This window comes from Oncorhynchus mykiss, chromosome 12, assembly GCF_013265735.2.
Source record: "Oncorhynchus mykiss isolate Arlee chromosome 12, USDA_OmykA_1.1, whole genome shotgun sequence".
NCBI classification, from domain to species: Eukaryota; Metazoa; Chordata; class Actinopteri; order Salmoniformes; family Salmonidae; genus Oncorhynchus; species Oncorhynchus mykiss.
Window position 1 is genome coordinate 74,959,126 of NC_048576.1, and position 19,751 is coordinate 74,978,876.

At 42.0% G+C, this 19,751-nt stretch overlaps 1 protein-coding gene across 4 annotated transcripts in view; it reads left to right on the top strand.

Annotated features, from left to right (window-relative positions):
* The first annotated feature begins 911 nt into the window (after positions 1-911).
* The window catches only part of LOC110538388 (protein TANC2), a 142,959-nt gene continuing 124,119 nt past the window's right edge, over positions 912-19,751 (top strand). For all 4 annotated transcript variants that reach the window (XM_036938417.1, XM_036938418.1, XM_036938419.1 and 1 more), the window contains exon 1: positions 912-1,290. The gene's annotated coding sequence lies outside the window, so the exon portion shown is untranslated. The remainder of the gene's footprint in view (positions 1,291-19,751) is intronic.

The window sequence follows — 19,751 nt, forward strand, 5'->3', positions numbered from 1 at the left end:
CCCTGCCTCCCGCCAGCTGTGTACTGGAGAAAACTGTGTCTTAGGTGGGGGAGAAGGACACTGTCTAAAGCACAGCATTAGGGAGGCTAGGGCAACACCGTGTGCTAGCTAACAAGCTAACTTGATAGTTAGCGACACCATGTGCTAGCTTGCTAGTTAGCTAGTGTAACAGTATAACTTTAGTCCGTCCCCTCGCCCATACCCGAGTTCGCACCAGGGACCCTCTGCACACATCAACAACTGCCTCCCATGAAGCATCATTACCCATCGCTCCACAAACGCTGCGGCCCTTGCAGAGCAAGGGGAACCACTACTTCAAGGTCTCAGAGCGAGTGACGTCACCGATTGAAACGCTATTAGCGTGCACCACCGCTAACTAGCTAGCCATTTCACATCGGTTACACTAGCACACGGTGTCGCCCTCGCCTCCCGCCTGCTGTGTACATGAGTCCTCCTTAGGACTAGCTGGCTAAGCTAGCACACAGTGTCCTTCACTCCCACCTCCCGAACATCTGCCCTCGCTTTCGTCAACAGAACTGCGAGAAAACAGTGCCCGACAGGGGGGGCGAAGGACGCTGTCTACCACTGGTGTACGGCTAGCTAGCTACCATTGTCGCCCCCGCCCCTTCTTCTGTGGGGTTTATCGGCAGCTGATATCCAATGTTATTTATGCATTAACGCCACCTACTGCCTTCCACCTGTCCTAACTTAAAAATGGACCAATACAAGTATAGAGAGGAGTTCCTGCAGATTCAGGAATGCCCACGTACAGGAACGCCCCCACATTGTGGGCTGCAATTGCACCCTTCTCGAAAATACCACCTTCCCACTTGAATTTGAACGCAGGATCTGAGCACCCGCCCCCTCATGAATAATTCAGCAGCCCCTCGTGCCTCATGCGACTGTATGAAAGCGTTTTCAACACACACACACATCTTCTTAGCAATGTTTGGTCCTTCTCAGGCAGTCGCATAATGAATAGTATCTCGTTCTTTTTCACTGGGTGGTAATTATTGGAGGCAAATTGAGCGAAATTCTGGGATTTTTTCCTCCCTCAAAACCTGGAGTAGGAGGTACCTCAGTGGGAGAAGGACGGAACGATCGAACACGTCGAATCTTTACGCACGCTCGCGAAGGCTGTGTTGTGGTCCAGCTGCTTATTGGAAATCTTGCTGAAACGTTAGCTAGCCATTGCACTGACGTTTATCTACGAACTGACACGGGTTTAATGGTCAGTGGGACGTTCTTGCCTCGGCTTATTTGACAGTGGAGGAGGTGAAAAAAATCAAGGTACGTGACAGCGAATGACAATGCTACATTTGAAACACGAAATTCGAATGAGTTGGCTGAATAACGTTAGTCCTAGCCAAATAATGTGATGTTCTTTAGCGTTCGGTATCTGCTGTGCTGCACTGTTTTAGCTAGCGCTTGCTATATATCCGCATCGAAGTGTCCCAATCATCTATTGTATTGCAGGTAGCTAGCAAACTAACATAGTTAGCATTCGCTATTTGACAACCATGTAATTTTCGAACATGTTTTTTACTGTAGTTATATTTAGCTGGACAACCTAAAGCCACACAGTGAACAATGTGGCCATTTAGTTACACAAAGAAACCCCTTTTGTGTATTCTTTCGCCATACGCCTCAAACTGACTTGCTGAACATCTTTGAATTTAGAATGACAGCTACCCCCCTGGCTAACGTTAGTTAAATAGAGAGTATGTGTATTAAGAGTCATTATGCCCTTGGTGAATTATACCATGGCATTTGCTGAATGGCTCTGTAAACCAAATGTATACATGCTTAATCTTTGTGCATTCACAACCCCATACATTTTAAAGCAAACTGGCGCTAGGACATTGAATGCATTACTGCCATTATGGATTATGTGTTTCTTACATTTCCAGTGGTGACAGAACTGGGTCTGGTTTCCCAAAAGCATTTTAAAGAGAAATGTAATCTCTAGCACCACACCAAAATCAATATATGCCAAATGGCGTGTTTCTGGGTTTTGTTGATGTTGGGGTGGTGCTGGAGATTATGAATATGAAGTTGAACAATTTAGAAATTGCCCTTTAAGGCTAAATTCGTCGTTCGAATCTTCGTAGGAGCAGTTAAATCTCTGAGCTGTTTTCCAAAACCATCGTTATTAACGTTGCACTTGAAAACGATTAATCTAACATGCTGACCAGACCGCATGTGTGTTTGCGCCATCGCGCGCATGTTGGTTTTTGCCCCTCCACACCAGATGCGATCAGGACAAGCCAGTTGAAATATAAAAACAAACTTTGAACCAACTATTAATTTGGGGACAGGTCGAAAAGCATTAAACATGTACTGCAATTTAGCTAGCTAGCTTGCTGTTGTTAGCCTTAATTTGACATTGGGTTTTACCTGATTTAAAAATGTTATTTTACCTTTAACTAGGCAAGTCAGTTAAAAACAAATTCTTATTTTCAGTGACAGCGTAGGGGGCAGAACGACAGATTTTTACCTTGTCAGCTCGGGGATTCGATCTTGCAAGCTTTTGGTTACAAGTCCAAGCTCTAACCACTAGGCTACCTGCCGCCCCAGTAGTGCACAAAGTCCTGCACAAGGTCCTCTACTCTGACAATTAATCCACAGATAAACGGGTAAACCGAGTTTGTTTCTAGTAATCTCTCCTCTTTCAGGCTTCTTCTTCTTTGGATTTTATATGGTGGTTGGCAACCAACTTTAAAGTGCATTACCACTACCAACTATGCACTACCAACTGGACTGGAGTGTGGACCCTAGTTCATCTTTCAATCACCCACGGGGGTATATGCTCCTAAAAAACCGAGTTGACTGCATTAAAATATAAATCCAGTAGGCTATAGGCTTATTTCAATCATATGTGACCCATTTCAAGAAGCTAGGCATATGTTTCATGTCACTACTTCATGGGAGGGGCATTTTAATTTATTTTTTTAGAAATAAATTAAAATATTTTTTTTGGCAGACATGCCTTCTGGAATATGTTAACTTTAATTTGCCTTAATAACAAACTTGTATGCCATCTGTAATTAAACATTGCATACAAAATAGCATGAGAAAACACTTAGAATACATAACATATGGCAATCATATAAAACAAAGACTTAAACTTTTTCCACATTTTGTTATAGTACAGCCTTATTCTAAAATTGATTAAATAAATATAAATCCTCAATCTGCAGACAATACCCCATAATGACAAAGCAAAAACAGGTTTTTAGTAGTTTTAGAAAATGTATTAAACTTAAACAGATACCTTATTTGCATAAGTATTCAGACCCTTTGCTATGAAACATGAAATTGGGCTCAGGTACAACCTGTTTCAATTGATCATCCTTGAGATGTTTCTACAACTTTATTCAAGTCCATGTGGTAAATTCAATTGATTGAACATGGACATGGAAATTCCTGTTCCTGTCTATATAAGGTCCCACAGTTGACGGTGCAGAACAAAGACCAAGCCACGAGGTCGAAGGAATTGTCTGTAGAGCTTTCGAGACAGGATTGTGTCGAGGCACATATCTGGGGGAAGGTTTCCCAAAAATGTCTGCAGCATTGAAGGTCCCCAGGAACACAGTGGCCTCCATCATTCTTAAATGGGAGAAGTTTGGAACCACCAAGACTCTTAGAGCTGACTACCCGGCCAAACTGAGCAATTGGGGGAGAAGGGCCTTCATCAGGGAGGTGACGAAGAACCCGATGGTCACTCTGACCGAGCTCTATAGTTCCTCTGTGGAGATGGGATAACCTTCCAGAAGGACAACCATCTCTGCAGCACTCTACCAATCAGGCCTTTATGGTAGAGTGGCCAGACGGAAGCCACTCTATAGTAAAATGCACATGACAGCCCGCTTGGAGTTTGTCAAAAGGCACCTAAAGGACTCTCAGACCATGAGAAACAAGATTCTTTGGTCTGATAAAATAAAGATTGAACTCTTTGGCCTGAATGTCAAGCGTCACGTCTGGAGGAAACCCGGCACCATCCCTATGGTGAAGCATGTTGGAGGCAGCATCATACTGTGGGATTTTTCTTCAGCGGCAGTTACTGGAAAACTTGTCAGGATCAAGGGAAAGATGAGCGGCACAAAGTACAGAGAGATCCTTGATGGAAACCTGCTCCAGTGCGCTCAGGACCTCAGACTGGGGTGAAGGTTGACCTTCCAATATGGCAATGACCCTAAGCACACAGACAATGTAGGAGTGGCTTCGGGAGCAGTCCCTGAATGTCCTTGAGTGGCCCAGCCAGAGCCCGGACTTGAACCCGATCGAACATCTCTGGAGAGACCTAGCTGTGCAATCCCCATCCAACCTGACAGAGCTTGAGAGGATCTGCAGAGAAGAATGGGAGAAACTCCCCAAATACAGATGTGCCAAGCTTGTAGCATCATACCCAAGTAGACTCGAAGCTGTAATCACTGCCAAAGGTGCTTCAACAAAGTACTGAGTAAAGGGTCTGAATATTTATGAATGAATGGAGAAAAATATATTTTCGTGTCAAATTGGCAGCCCATCCCTTATGGGATTAATTGACGCATAAACAAACATTATAATAATTCACTATGGTAATTAAATTATAATTCTTCTTCTGGTGTTCTCTGCATTGCACATCGCATATTTTTTTTTTATCAATACATAATTGTAAGGTTATCCAAACAATAATTGCATCCCTAGAGCAGTACAATAATATACACATACATACATGCATACCATATACAGACAAATACAGAAATCACATTTACACTTCTATTTCAGTTTTTGCAAAAAAAAAAAACTGCTTTGTCATTATTGGGTATTGTATGTAGCTTTTTAAAAATCGATTTTAGAATAAGGCTGTATTGGATCAGAATGTGGAAAAGTCATGGGGTCTGAATACTTTCCGAATGCAGTGTTATAGGCTGTAGAACATTTCTTCTCTTGATGGGAAAACTGTATTGATGACTTTGAATAGCCATAAATAATTTTAAGAGCTACAGCGAGCTGTTGAGCCTATATTCTGGAATCATTTTCAGCACGGAGCAACTATTGTAACGACACATGGTTAACACTCGTAAGCCTAAATTCCATCGCTATTGGGAAACTGGGCCTGATCTGCCCTAGAAAGGCTATGTAAATTATCATCGCCAGAACGGCCATTTTGGGGGGGGGGGAGAGACTGCCATTTGTGCTCTGATATTAGAACTGGGTCTGGTTTCCCAAAAGCATCTTAAAGAGGGATGTAAAATATTTTAAAAAATCTACTTCATAGTCATCATCTCCAGCACCACTCCAACATCATATGTCAAATTACACGCTTCTATGTTTTGTTGGGATTGTGCTGGAGATTATGAATATGAAGTCGAACAATTTATAAATGTCCCTTTAAGGCTAAGTTCATCGTTGGAACATTGGTAGGAGCATAGTTAAATCTCTGAGCTGTTTCCCAAAACCATCATTATTAACGTTGCACTTGAAAATGCGTAATCTAAAACGCTGACCAGACCGCACGTGTGTCTGCGCCATCGCACGCATGTTGATTTTACCAGACATGATCAGGACAAACAAGTTGAAATATCAAAACAAACAAAAGCATTAAACATTTATGGCAATTTAGAAAGCCTATGTAAATTACGATCGCCAGATTGGCCGTTAAAAAAAATATATTGCACTGCTGTTTTGTACTATAAAATTAGTTTGATCCCCACAGTAAATTATTTTATATTTCGCTACAAATCGAGATATTAAATTAAATATTGATCCATTCTGACTACTACATTTGTCGTCACACAGGACCACGTGCTGACACAGAACTATTACGTACTGGCAGGCTACATGCACGCTCTTTGCATGTGCACCCAGCAGCGTGGGTTGACTCTCTTAGGCAGGATGAAATCGACTACATCGATCATGATCCTTTGCTAGTTACTGCCACTTTCATAATCCTTAGCGTTTTTTTTGTTGTTGCCATTCTGCCCAATTCAGCAGTATGGCGCACTTCAAATTCAAGTACTTCTGGCTTCATGCGTCATCGGGAGTTTTGCATAGCAATACGCGGATGATGTCAGTGCTATCACTATCTACTGGTTTTAATGTCTATGCTTGCAGGTGACAGTGGTTCAAATGATTGACAGGTGGAATGTGCGCTCAACAGTGAATTCACCTGCGCACATGCTTGATGGCTTGACCATGTGATTAGACCTAGCAGCTGAGAATGCTTCAGTAGGCTACTGTACAATCATTCTTTGACGTTCAGTGATCAATTATTCACTCAAACGACTCTATGCGACCTCCTTTATTCCCCAGACTTTTCCTCAATCACTCATCTTTCTTGAAGTGACCGTTATGGATAGGCAACCTACAATAGAGAAGTCCATGGACACTGACACAGGGACCCAATATTTGGGTTTGTTTACTTATTCTGCTAATCCAGTTTCCAAACAGCAGTCTCCAAACAGCTGCAGTCTCCAAACAATTGCCTCATGGTGACGCCATAAAATGAGGTAGCCTAAAATCAATAAGATGAGGTGAGTTTGTATTTTGGGTGAACCATCCCTCTAAACAGCTAAAGCCCCCTTTCTCCTACTTATAAACATTGTTGGGCCATGAATCAAATACTGTCAGACAGCCTACTGGCTATGCTATTTTAACTAAAAAACAACCCAGATTAAATAATCACAGTTGGCCAGTGCCTCCAGGGTGAGATTTTTTATGACCGACACGTAGCAATTTCTTTGTAACTTTCATTTACGTGCCGGAGGGCGGCTGTGGAAAAGTGATTAGGGAAATGGATGTGCAGTCTAGGGTTGGGGGCTTTAGCAAGGTACTTCACAGAAATAGAGCCAGCTGTCGCAGCAGACAGCAGCAATGATGAAATTGTCCCAGATTGGGGTGTCTGTTGAGGAAATGGCAAAATCATAATTCAGTTCAGCCAATTGATTTACCGGCTGGAGTGGCTGCTTGGATCTTTATGATGAATGACTATGGAAGGGCCTTAGCAAAACAATAGTGAATTGGGAACCCACTAGACCAAGTGAAAGGTTTTATGACATTGACTTACTTTTATTAATTCTACCTTTTAACATGCAGTAAGTGAAAAGATTTTGTACAGACTGCTGAGGGAAGCCAATTAGATCTGATGTAGAATAAATGTGACTTTGGCAAGTAGCCTACTTCCAGCAGTCCCGAGCAGTGTAATTTCTCAAAGTTGCTAGTCTTGATGCCATAGGCCTACTTGTATTCTTTATTTTTATATACACTGCTCAAAAAAATAAAGGGAACACTAAAATAACACATCCTAGATCTGAATGAATGAAATAATTCTTATTAAATACTTTTTTCTTTACATAGTTGAATGTGCTGACAACAAAATCACACAAAATTATCAATGGAAATCAAATTTATTAACCCATGGAGGTCTGGATTTGGAGTCACACTCAAACTTAAAGTGGAAAACCACACTACAGGCTGATCCAACTTTGATGTAATGTCCTTAAAACAAGTCAAAATGAGGCTCAGTAGTGTGTGTGGCCTCCACGTGCCTGTGTGACCTCCCTACAACGCCTGGGTATGCTCCTGATGAGGTGGCGGATGGTCTCCTGAGGGATCTCCTCCCAGACCTGGACTAAAGCATCCGCCAACTCCTGGACAGTCTGTAGTGCAACATGGCGTTGGTGGATGGAGCGAGACATGATGTGCTCAATTGGATTCAGGTCTGGGGAACGGGCGGGCCAGTCCATAGCATCAAGGCCTTCCTCTTGCAGAACCCCCACCTGTGGACGTCAGGCCCTCATACCACCCTCATGGAGTCTGTTTCTGACCGTTTGAGCAGACACATGCACATTTGTGGCCTGCTGGAGGTCATTTTGCAGGGCTCTGGCAGTGCTCCTCCTGCTCCTCCTTGCACAAAGGTGGAGGTAGCGGTCCTGCTGCTGGGTTGTTGCCCCCCTACGGCCTCCTCCACGTCTCCTGATGTACTGGCCTGTCTCCTGGTAGCGCCTCCATGCTCTGGACACTACGCTGACAGACACAGCAAACCTTCTTGCCACAGCTCGCATTGATGTGCCATCCTGGATGAGCTGCACTACCTGAGCCACTTGTGTGGGTTGTACTGTCCGTCTCATGCTACCACTAGAGTGAAAGCACCGCCAGCATTCAAAAGTGACCAAAACATCAGCCAGGAAGCATAGGAACTGAGAAGTGGTCTGTGGTTATCACCTGCAGAACCACTCCTTTATTGGGGGTGTCTTGCTAATTGCCTATGATTTCCACCTGTTGTCTATTCCATTTGCACAACAGCATGTGACATTTATTGTCAATCAGTGTTGCTTCCTAAGTGTATCGTTTAATTTCACAGAAGTGTGATTGACTTGGAGTTACATTGTGTTGTTTAAGTGTTCCCTTTATTTTTTTGAGCAGTGTATATATATATATATATTTTTTTAATTCTGTTTTCTCACCAATGTTGTGGTATCCTATTGGTAGTTACAGTCTTGTCTCATTGCTGCAACTCCCATATGGGAGAGGTGAAGGTCGAGAGCTGTGCGTCCTCCGAAACCCAACCCAAGCTTCTTGACACAATACCCACTTAACCCGGAAGCCAGCCGCACCAATGTGTAGAAGGAAATGCCGTGCACCTGGCAACCATGTCAGTGTGCACTGCACCCGGCCCGCCACAGGAGTCGCTAGTGCGCGATGGGACAAGGACATCCCTGCCGGCCAAACCCTCCCCTAACCTGGGCGACGCTGGGCCAATTGTGCGCCGCCCCATGAGTGTCCAGAGCCTGGACTTGAACCAGCATCTCTAGTGGCACAGCCTTAGATTTTTTCTTTTTTTCCCTAAGCTTATTGCTCTAATAAGCTCTTCTGACTGAGGTTAAATGGGTTTTCCTTAAATGTCTGAAGAGAATGCAGTCTCAGGAAGCACCTCTCCTGCGAAGGGTGCTCTACCACTAACACCTGGCTGCTACTAAGATATACTGCTCTGATGGGAAAGTAAAGTCAACACAACTAAGACAGTTGTGCCAGGTGTTACAAGCAATTTAATGCATCCTTTTAAAAATGTCTGAAACCATTTTCCAGTAGATTGTTATGAAAGATTGATTTAGATGTTTTTTTAGATGTTTTTTTTATACCTCAGTTGCAGCCCAATCATATAGCCTAGTAGAGTATTTGATTGATACATATAAATTGATTCTTTGCACAACATTATATTCATCCCATTGCTCCCAAGCCTCCCACCTCTTGTTTATCTTACTGGCTGCACACTCATGCACACCTTTCTCCCTTTGATTTGATTGGGATGAGATTATCAATGGTCACAGCTGTTTCACCTTTTGGTGTTTGCTGCAGCGATAAGATGGTTGAGAATCTGACATGCAAGTAGATTTTCCTCTTGAGTCACATTTGGAGATGGCATATTGCTGTGCTCAGCGCAGTATGACGGACTGTATGTTCGAGCAGCAGGTTTGGCTTGTCCTACTCTTCCAAAATGGGCTTTCAATATGTTTGGCTGAATACTGTTATAGGACAGTCTTTCTCAGAAGTTTTCCCATTTATGTCATTTATTACATAATGTTATTACGGAATTGGCTGCCTATGCATCCAAACTATGGAAAGACAATTGACATCTCTCCTTAAAAATGTTTGTGTGGAATCACAATAAAGGGATTGTAACCATCAACATAACCTAAAGAGGTCCTTCAAGTTCAAAAAGCAGCAAGTTGTTGTAAGTGACCATTTTTTGTAGTTGAAACCAGGCCAACTTGTAAGAGAGCCTGACCCCCTGACTCTCAATTACCCACAACCTCCTACAGGTGGGCTCTCTGCTGTCGCCTGGCTCTTATCTCCATGCCCAATTTTACTTCCTACAGGACACAATTCAGCTGGCCCCATAGACAGAGTAGGAGGTGGGGGTTCGGCGTCTGGCACTTTTTTTTCTCTCTAGTCTAGGGCTATGCAGCATGCATTCATGTGGGCTAGATTTAATTGTCAGTGCCTCTCAACTAGTGCTAATAATATCAAGGAGACTAACGAGGAGGCTAAAAGTTCCTGTTGAGACCACACATCAGGGTCAGTAATGCTTTGTTTGCTGTGTGTGTGTGCGCGCATGTCTAACGTTTGTTGTTTCTTCTATGTGGGCCAACATCAATCTGGTTCCAAGATACCAACAGACAAGACTTTTGGTTACAATGCTGTATTATTTCCTGATATCGGATCCTGAGTCACCATCCTGAGTGAGAGAGAGAGAATGTTTGGATTATTTAGGGTTACTAAAGCACAGACCAATACCCCTCTCTTATAATTATATAAGAATTGGCCCTAGTCAACCAAACTCGGTTTCTTGTTTCAATTGCCAAAGATTTTTGTGTTGCCACACAGTTAAGGTGGCATTTCTCAGTAGTAGAAATGACCAGGGACGTTATCTTTAAGTGCGTGAATTGGACCATTTTCTGTCCTGCTAAGCATTCAAAATGTAATGAGTACTTTTGGGTGTCAGGGAACATGTATGGAGTAAAAAGTACATTATTTTCTTTAGGAATGTAGGGAAGTAAAAGTTGTCAAAATTATAAATGGTAAAGTACAGCTACCCCAAAAAACTACTTAAGTAATACTTAAACATTTTTTTAAGTTAACATTTAACTTAAGTACTTTACACCACTGAACCCTGCTAATTGACTGAACCCAGTCTCATTGTTTGCACACATTTAGTTGTGGACTTCAAGAGAATGCTGAGTTACCTTGCATGTCGACATATAAGTGGTTCCATTGTATCCTCTTCTTCCTCAGTAAGCAATATCAAAACAACTTGATTTGAAGTGTTGACTTGCACCATAAGAGCTCAGCTGAAGCTGAATGATGGGGGGAAAATAATTCAGCTAGCGTCAGACAACCAAGTCTCTGGTGCAGTACCCATTTTTTTTTTAGAAAGAGTTAAAGAAATACATCCCTATATTTATTTTTATTTCGCACAGCAGTTTAATTTAAATGGACCACTGAACAATACTGTTTACACTACAACAAGTAATGTGTCACCTGCTATGCAGAGGGGGAAAACAGCTGTGAATGCAGCCGTTTTCACTGGACCACAGCGTTTCCCTAATGGAATAGATTTGTAAATTCTCATAAATGTTATCGGTGAGGGATGACTGCAGTCACTCCAGGAAGCGGCACTTGTCACCGCTCCTCATCAGGAGGCCAGTGTGATTCAACCATGTCAAGGTGACAAGGCTGCTGGCTCCATCATGGAATTAGCCTATTTTACATCAGCTCACCCAGCTCAAACATTCACATCTTTCAGTTTCACAAATGATCCGTTTGCTTATATTCTACTTTTTGAGACCAATTTAATCCAAGTCTCCTCATTAACAAAGTTGTTTTCCTTTTGTCTTTTTTGCATGTTAAAATGAAGCCGACTCAAGCTCAGGATTAGAACAAAAATGAACTGTAGTGTCATCTGGCGTATGTTGCACCTAGCACTGCAGGTAGACTGAAGAGGAGTATTTTACAGATCCTTTCTGGCAACCTCACCCCCAGGTTTATTCAGTCTCTAGCTCAGACTTCCAGGACTCCACTGAAGTCCCAGTACATGTCATCTCCAATGGAGCGTGCCACCAGGGCCTTCTGATCTGATCAGAGGGCTGTTTTGACCCCATTCCTCCCTCTTCTATTCCCCTCTCCTGAAGCCATCATCTCGTTCATGGTGCCACCTCGTCTTCAGAGACCTCGTACATGTACTGAACAACAATATGATTGCAACAATTTCAATGATTTTACTGAGTTACAGTTCATATAAGGAAATCAGTCAATTGAAATACTATTCATGTACATGTAGGCTTTGTGGTGGAAGCAGTTCAGGATCCTTTTGGAAGAGGAGTTGTCGTGCCCTCTTCATGACTGTGTTGGTGTGTTTGGACCATGATAGATCCTTAGTGATGTGGACACCGAGGAACTTGAAGCTCTTCGCGGTTGAGACTTTTGTATCAACAACTTCCTCTCTGAATTTAAGTCTTGTTTTCTCACACCAGAAAGAAATAGCTAATATGGCTATTTATATATCTAAAAATATCTCAAGTTAATATGGCTCCTGCTTGTGAGTAAAGAAAGACTGGGGGTACTGTTTCTTAGCTAAATTGCAGCCACTGTTTTGATAGAAATGGTCCTACAGATCCACCCTCTGAACTCAATACAAAGGAGTCTGAGGGAAGAACAAACTGGACAGGTCTTAAATTGTCCTCATCGGTCTTTCTAAGTTGTTACATTGGACAGTACCTCTTATTTTATTTTTTTTACCAGACATATTGCTGTCACTTCTAAACACCTTTGCCTGTGGGGGTTTGCATAGTGGTTGGCATTGCAATATTAAAATATGTCGCTTGACCAGATAGACTATGTTGGATACTATTTATAAAATTACTGTAGTGCATATAATTTGCTTCCAGATGTATATGACCTAGCCTACATTTGAACTGAAGCACGTCAGTGCCTTCCTTTCCCCTTGCACTTGAATATACAACCTCTCCATGGCTCTGAATTACTTCCATTTGAAAAGCTGATTTATAGATAATCTGTTATTGATTTCAGAACATCATGCACCAGGTAAGGCTGTGTGTGTGTGTTTTTGTATGTTTTTTTTTTTTAAAGAGGCTACTCAAACGCTCTGCTTCCTGACCATTAAAGAGAAATCTTGTGTAATCCTGTGGAAGGCTATCTGTGGTGCATCTGGAGGCTACACTAATCTGTGATGATTGGTCGTACTCAGTATGAGAACACAATCAGTTTTGAGTGTTGTTCTAGAGAAACATCTAATCCGATAGCCTATTTCTCTTTTGGGTGTACATTTCAGCCTCTATCTCAATTTGTAAATATGTTCTCCAAATGGGTAATTATGAGCTCATGTATTGATTCTTTCATCTGCACCTCTCTAATTCTCTCTGACGGACAGGCCTAAACAGCAAGCATCTAGCCCATGTTTTGTCGGTGTTTACAGTCTTCGAAATCTGAGCTTTTCGACCTTCACCCGACTTCACATCCCCTTCAACCTTCTCCTGAAGTAACAACAAAAATATAAACTTCTCAAGGTGGCCATTATTTATTTTCCCCTCCAGTTTTATAGTTGACCCTGAATATTTGTTTTAAAATCACATTTTATTGGTCGCGTACACATTTTCCAGATATTATTGCAGGTGCAGCGAAATGCTTATGTTTCTCGCTCCAACAGTGAAGTAATATCTAACAAAACAATACACACCGTCTCAAAACACTGGCCGGAATATAAATATACTCTTTCCATGACACAGACTGACCAGGTGAATCCAGGTGAAAGCTATAGTCTCTTTATTGATGTTACCTGTTGAATCCACTTAAATCCGTGTAGATGAAGGGGGGGAGACAGGTTAAAGAATGATTTTTAAACCTTGAGACAATTGAGACATGGATTGTGTATGTGTGCCATTCAGAGGGTGAATGGAAAAGACAAAATATTTAAGTGCTTTTGAAAGGGGTTCGGTAGTAGGTGCCAGGGCACTTTTTACCAGGGCAAAAGGGGGTGCAACTCAATATTAGGAAGGTGTTCCTAATGTTTTGTACACTCAGTGGATATGTAGATAATGGTGTGTATGGACAATATATGAGTAGAAAAGGTGTGTACTGCAGTAGTTATATAGGATGAGCGTTTTACCAATAGACATCTGTTTCCTTTTGCAGATAATCAGACACTGACATGATCCCCAAACAGACAGCTGTTATAATTTTCGGTAGCACCGTCCGGGTATCTGCTTTAGTGGTCCCCTGCAGGATTTAGTTGTAAAGAGCAGGGCTGGATGATACATCTCTATATTACGGCATACGCTGCCCTATGCTAGACACAGTGCACACATGGGATTCTTGTCTGTTCCATGAAGGAAAACCATATCATAGTGCTGAAGACTGGATAGAGAGAGAATGCCTTCAAATCAGGTTCAGTGAGTGGATGCGCCACCGTGCCATGCTGTTTTAAGGTTTAATGCCTCACATGGGCATGGAACCTAATTGCTTTATATGGCGGCCTTGCGAAAGCGGCCACCACTTTTAGCCCATTACCCTGCATAAAATGGCTGATTTTTGCCTCCTATATTTCCTCCCACATCTACATAATGTGACCATTTGTGCGTGGTGCTAGGAGATGGCCATTGTCCATATACACTGGCAACCCGCAGTGACCACTGCTCCCCATTCCCTCCCCTCATTACAGAGGTAATAGCATCAACCTCTGTCCCCTGAGCACACAGCCTTCCATACGTTTCTCATCAGCTCATTCCCACCAAGCCTTCCATAAGCCTCCAGTGATCATTGACTTTGAACTACCTCCAACGAGCCCATGTGATCAGCACGGCCTGTTTATTATGCAGGTTTATATGGTGAGCTCCACCACGTTCCCATTCTGTCGCTTCCGCTGGAGACAGGGAAGGAAAAAAGGAGACGATCTACTGAAATTCAGAGTAGAGGGAGGATCTGGGCTCTTTCAGAAGCCTTTGTTTTTCATTGCTGCATTTCTCTCTTCATACCATCTATACCTAACACTAGATTACAGAAGAGTGCTGATTTTAATCTAGGCTATATTACTGCTATAGCTAACGTATGTAGCTTCTCCACCGTTTGTCTATATGAACGGGGGAAAGCCAGCCAGTTCTGTATCTCCTACTGGTGGAGTGGAGCAGTGACCTCCCACTGGGGCTGGTGGATTCCTGCACTCTGCTGTATAATTAATGAGATCGTAGCAGAGAAAGGGCAGGGACAGGGAGGGGGCCAACATACAATACCCAGACAGAGATACAGAACAGAGAGGGACAGAGAGAAGACTGGCAAATATGGACTGAAAAGAAGACAGGGTAAAAAGAAAACAGTCCCAAAAACATGGTGAAGGAGAGGGAGAGCTTAGTGATGTAATGGAGGTTCATGGGCTGAGTTACAATTGGCCTACAATACATAGCTCTTTAAACAGTGGAGACTTCTCCTCTATAGAATGCAGGCAGGTCTGACAACAGCCAGCCCCATAGGCAGAACACTATCTTAAAGTATTCACCTGTATTCACCTCCTCCTACAGTAGGAGAATAGACAGATGTAGGCTATGCCCTCTGTTTTTAAAAATAAATAAATTATTTTTTTACCTTTATTTAACTAGGCAAGTCAGTTAAGAACAAATTCTTACTTTCAATGACGGCCTAGGAACAGTGGGTTAACTGCCTTGCCAAGCTGTACCTTGTCAGCTCGGGGATTTGAACTTGCAACCTTCCGGTTACTAGTCCAACGCTCTAACCACTAGGCTACCCTGCCGCCATTTTAGGAATTCTACCTGTTCCTAAAACCGGCTTCTGGTGCACTGCACAAAGAGGCATATGTTGTCCTTCTACTGTTTGATAAAGCAGCAGCTGTTACGTAGTCATTTTTCTAATTTATTCCCTGCAATAGCCTATAGCCTACTTGGAAAGAAACATACAGGTTTTCAAAGAAACATCATAGTATGTACCATACTACCATTAAATGAATATTAACAGTACTACAGTAAAGACTGTGGACATTGGCCAACAGGCTGTGGAACTACAGTATAGACCAGGGGTAGGCTACTAGATTGAACCATGGGAGATTTTTGTCGATGCGGCTGTTCAGGGGTCCAGAACATGATTATAATAATTTGTACACTGCAAATTCACCACAACTAAGTCCAAAAAGAGGTTGTATTTGAAAATAATAATTTCATACCTTGATTACGTTGCTATATACAGTTGTAGCTCGGGGCGGCAGGGTAGCCTAGTGGTTAGTGTGTTGGACTAGTAACCGAAAGGTTGCAAGTTCAAATCCCCGAACTGACAATTTACAAATCTGTCGTTCTGCCCCTGAACAGTCAGTTAACCCACTGTTCCTAGGCCGTTATTGAAAGTAAGAATTTGGTCTTAAACTGACTTGCCTAGTTAAAATGAAGGTAGTCAGAAATTTACATACACCTTAGCCAAATACATTTTAAACTCAGTTTATCACAATTCCAGACATTTAATCCTGGTAAAAAGTCCCTGTTTTTGGTCAGTTTATTTTAAGAATGTGAAATGTCAGAATAATAGTCAAGTGATTTATTTAAGCTTTTATTTATATTATTACATTGCCAGTGGGTCGGAAGTTTACATACACTCAATTAGTATTTGGTAGCGTTGCCTTTAAATTGTTTAACTTGGGTCAAACATTTCAGGTAGCCTTCCACAAGCTTCCCACAATAAGTTGGATGCATTTTGGCCCATTCTTCCTGACAGAGCTGGTGTAATTGAGTCAGGTTTGTAGGCCTCCTTTACTCGCCCACCCTTTTTCAGTTCTGCCCACAAATGTTCTATTGGATTGAGGTCAGGGCTTTGTGATGACCACTCAAATACCTTGACTTTGTTGTCCTTAAGACATTTTGTCACAACTTTGGAAGTATGCTTGGGGTCATTATCCATTTGGAAGACCCATTTGAGACCAAGCTTTAACTGACTGATGTCTTGAGATGTTGCTTCAATATATCCAAATACTTCTCCTGCCTCATGATGCCATCTATTTTGTGAAGTGCACCAGTCCCTCCTGCAGCAAAGCACCCCCACAACATGATGCTGCCACCCCCGTGCTTCACGGTTGGGATGGTGTTCTTCAACTTGCAAGCATCCCCCTTTTTCCTCCAAACATAACAATGGTCATTATGGCCAAACTGTTCTATTTTTGTTTCATCAGACCTGAGAACATTTCTTCAAAAAGTATGATCTTTGTCCCCATGTGCAGTTGCAAACCGTAGTCTGGCTTTTTTATGGCGGTTTTGGAGCAGTGGCTTCTTCCTTGCTGAGCGGACTTTCAGATTATGTCGATATAGGACTCGTTTTACTGTGGATATAGCTACTTTTGTACCTGTTTCCTCCAGCATCTTCACAAGGTCCTTTACTGTTCTGGGATTGATTTGCACTTTTCGCATCAAAGTACGTTCATCTCTAGGAGACAGAACGAGTCTCCTTCCGAGCGGTATGTCCTAACCGACTTGCGAAAACTATAGTTTGTTAACAAGAAATTTGTGGGGTGGTTGAAAAACTAGTTTTATGACTCCAACATAAGTGTATGTTAACTTCTGACTTCAACTGTGTGTATGCATGCATGCTGCTGCCAGCAGGTTCGTACCAATCCAGAAAGAGCTACAGTAGCAATGTAATGCACGACCACGATGAAAGCTATTCAACTTGCCTCATCTCTGATTTTTGTTTCTCAGCCTGGTGGGATGATGGCAATGGCTTTAGGAATCAGCTCTGAATTACCCATCATTCATCTCCAGGGTGGTTTTCGATGACTTCTCAATCAACTGGCCCTTGGCCGGTCGGCCTAATCAGCTCAATCACCAGGTTTTGTAGCTCTGGGCTGCAGAGTTCCTTCTCTTCTGGATCAATATGGACACTACTGTTGTTATGAAAGGTACCCCCAATGAATATCCTGCTGGTGTTTACCAGATCCTGCGCTTTGAGGCCTGAGGCTGAGCTTAAGATGTAGGTCTGCAGCTTCAGAACTACAGATTGAAGGGATATTTTCCCAAAACCATTATGTAAATGAGGTATGGTCAATTCAGCTGAAACAGGCTGCATGTTATTGTTTTGGATGAAGCGAGAACAATACTCCTTTTGAGGCATCTGAAACTAGGTTGCACCAATAATTCTACTATTTGTGTTCATTTGCATCACTGTCAATGACATAGTTTTATTTATCAAATTCCACTTGTGCCTAATCCTTATTGTGGCTAGCTTCACAGCACACAACCTGGTCCGGTGGAGCCTCATTAGCCAGATGAAGCTAGCTGGCTGCTAATAATGTTAGCTTTGGGCAACCGGTTCAACCTGTCTGGGAATGGGGTTCCGCTTCCGCTAGCGGAACAGCCAATGTAATTGCAGGGCGCCAAATACAAATCAACAGAAGTCTCATAAATCAAATTTCTCAAACAACAAGTATTAGGCACCATTTTAAAGATACAATTCTCGTTAATCCAGCCACAGTGTCTGATTTCTAAAAGGCTTTACAGTGAAAGCTCCACAAACGATTATGTTACGTCACCACCAAGTCACAGAAAAACTCAGCCATTTTTCCAGCCAAAGAGGAGTCACAAAAAGCACAAATAGAGAGAAAATGAATCACTGACCTTTGATGATCTTCATCAGATGACACTCATAGGACTTCATGTTACACAATACATGTATGTATTGTTCGATAAAGTGCACATTTTATATCCAAAAATCTCATTTTACATTGGCGTGTTACGTTCAGTAGTTCCAAAACATGCGGTGATTGAGCGGAGAGCCACATCAATTGACAGAAATACTCATTATAAAAAGTGTTGATGAAAAATACAAGTGTTATGCATGGAACTTTACATAAACATCTCCTCTCCTAATGCAACCGCTGTGTCAGATTTCAAAAAAACTTTACGGAAAAAGCCTACCATGCAATAATCTGAGTACGGAGCTCAGAGCCCAAACCAGCCAAAAGAAATATCCGCCAATAGCATTATAAATATTCACTTACCTTTGATGATCTTCATCAGAATGCACTCCCAGGAATCCCAGTTCCACAATAAATGTTTGATTTGTTCGATAAAGTTAATCATTTATGTCCATATACCTCCTTTTGTTAGGGCATTTGGTAAACAAATCGAAACGTGCGTGCAACTTCCAGTGGAAAGGTCGGACGAAAATTCCAAAAAGTTATATTACTGGTCGTAGAAACATATCAAATGATGTATAAAATCAATCTTTAGGATGGTTTTATCATAAATGTTCAATAATGTTCCAACCTGAGAATTCCATTGTCTGTAGAAAAGCAATGGAACGGGAGCTACCTCTCATGTGAATGCGCTTGACTGAGCTCGTGACTGCTGGCAGACCTCTGACTCATTCCCCTCTCATTCAGCCCCCTTTCATAGTAGAAGCATCAAACAATGTTCTAAAGACGGTTGACATCTAGTGGAAGCCTTAGGAAGTGCAACATAGCCCCTCTTGAAGATACAGTGGGATATTGGTTGAGTTGAAAAACTACAAACTTCAGATTTCCCACTTCCTGTTTGGATTTTTTCTCAGGTTTTTGCCTGCCATATGAGTTCTGTTATACTCAGACATCATTCAAACAGTTTTAGAAACTTCAGTGTTCTATCCAATACTAATAATAATATGCATATATTAGCATCTGGGAATAAGTAGGAAGCAGTTTACTCTGGACACGCTTTTCATCCAAAAGTGAAAATGATCCAGTGAAATACGGAACCGTATTTTATCAAACGGCTGGCAACCCTAAGTCTAAATATTGCTGTTACTTTGCACAACCTTCAATGTTATGTCATAATTATGTAAAATTCTGGCAAATTTGTTTGCAATGAGCCAGTCGGCCCAAACTATTGCATATACCCTGACTCTGCGCACAATGAACGCAAGAGAAGGGACACAATTTCCGTAGTTAATATTGCCTGCCAACATGAATTTCTTTAGCAAAATATGCAGGTTTAAAAAATATATACTTCTGTGTATTGATTTTAAGAAGGACATTGATGTTTATGGTTGGGTACATTCGTGCAACGATTGTGCATTTTTCACGAATGCGTTTTTGTTAAATCATCCCTCGTTTGGTGAAGTAGTCTGTGATTCGATGATAAATTAACAGCCACCACATTGATTATATGCAACGCAGGACAAGCTAGTTAACCTAGTAATATCATCAACCATGTGTAGTTAACTGGTGA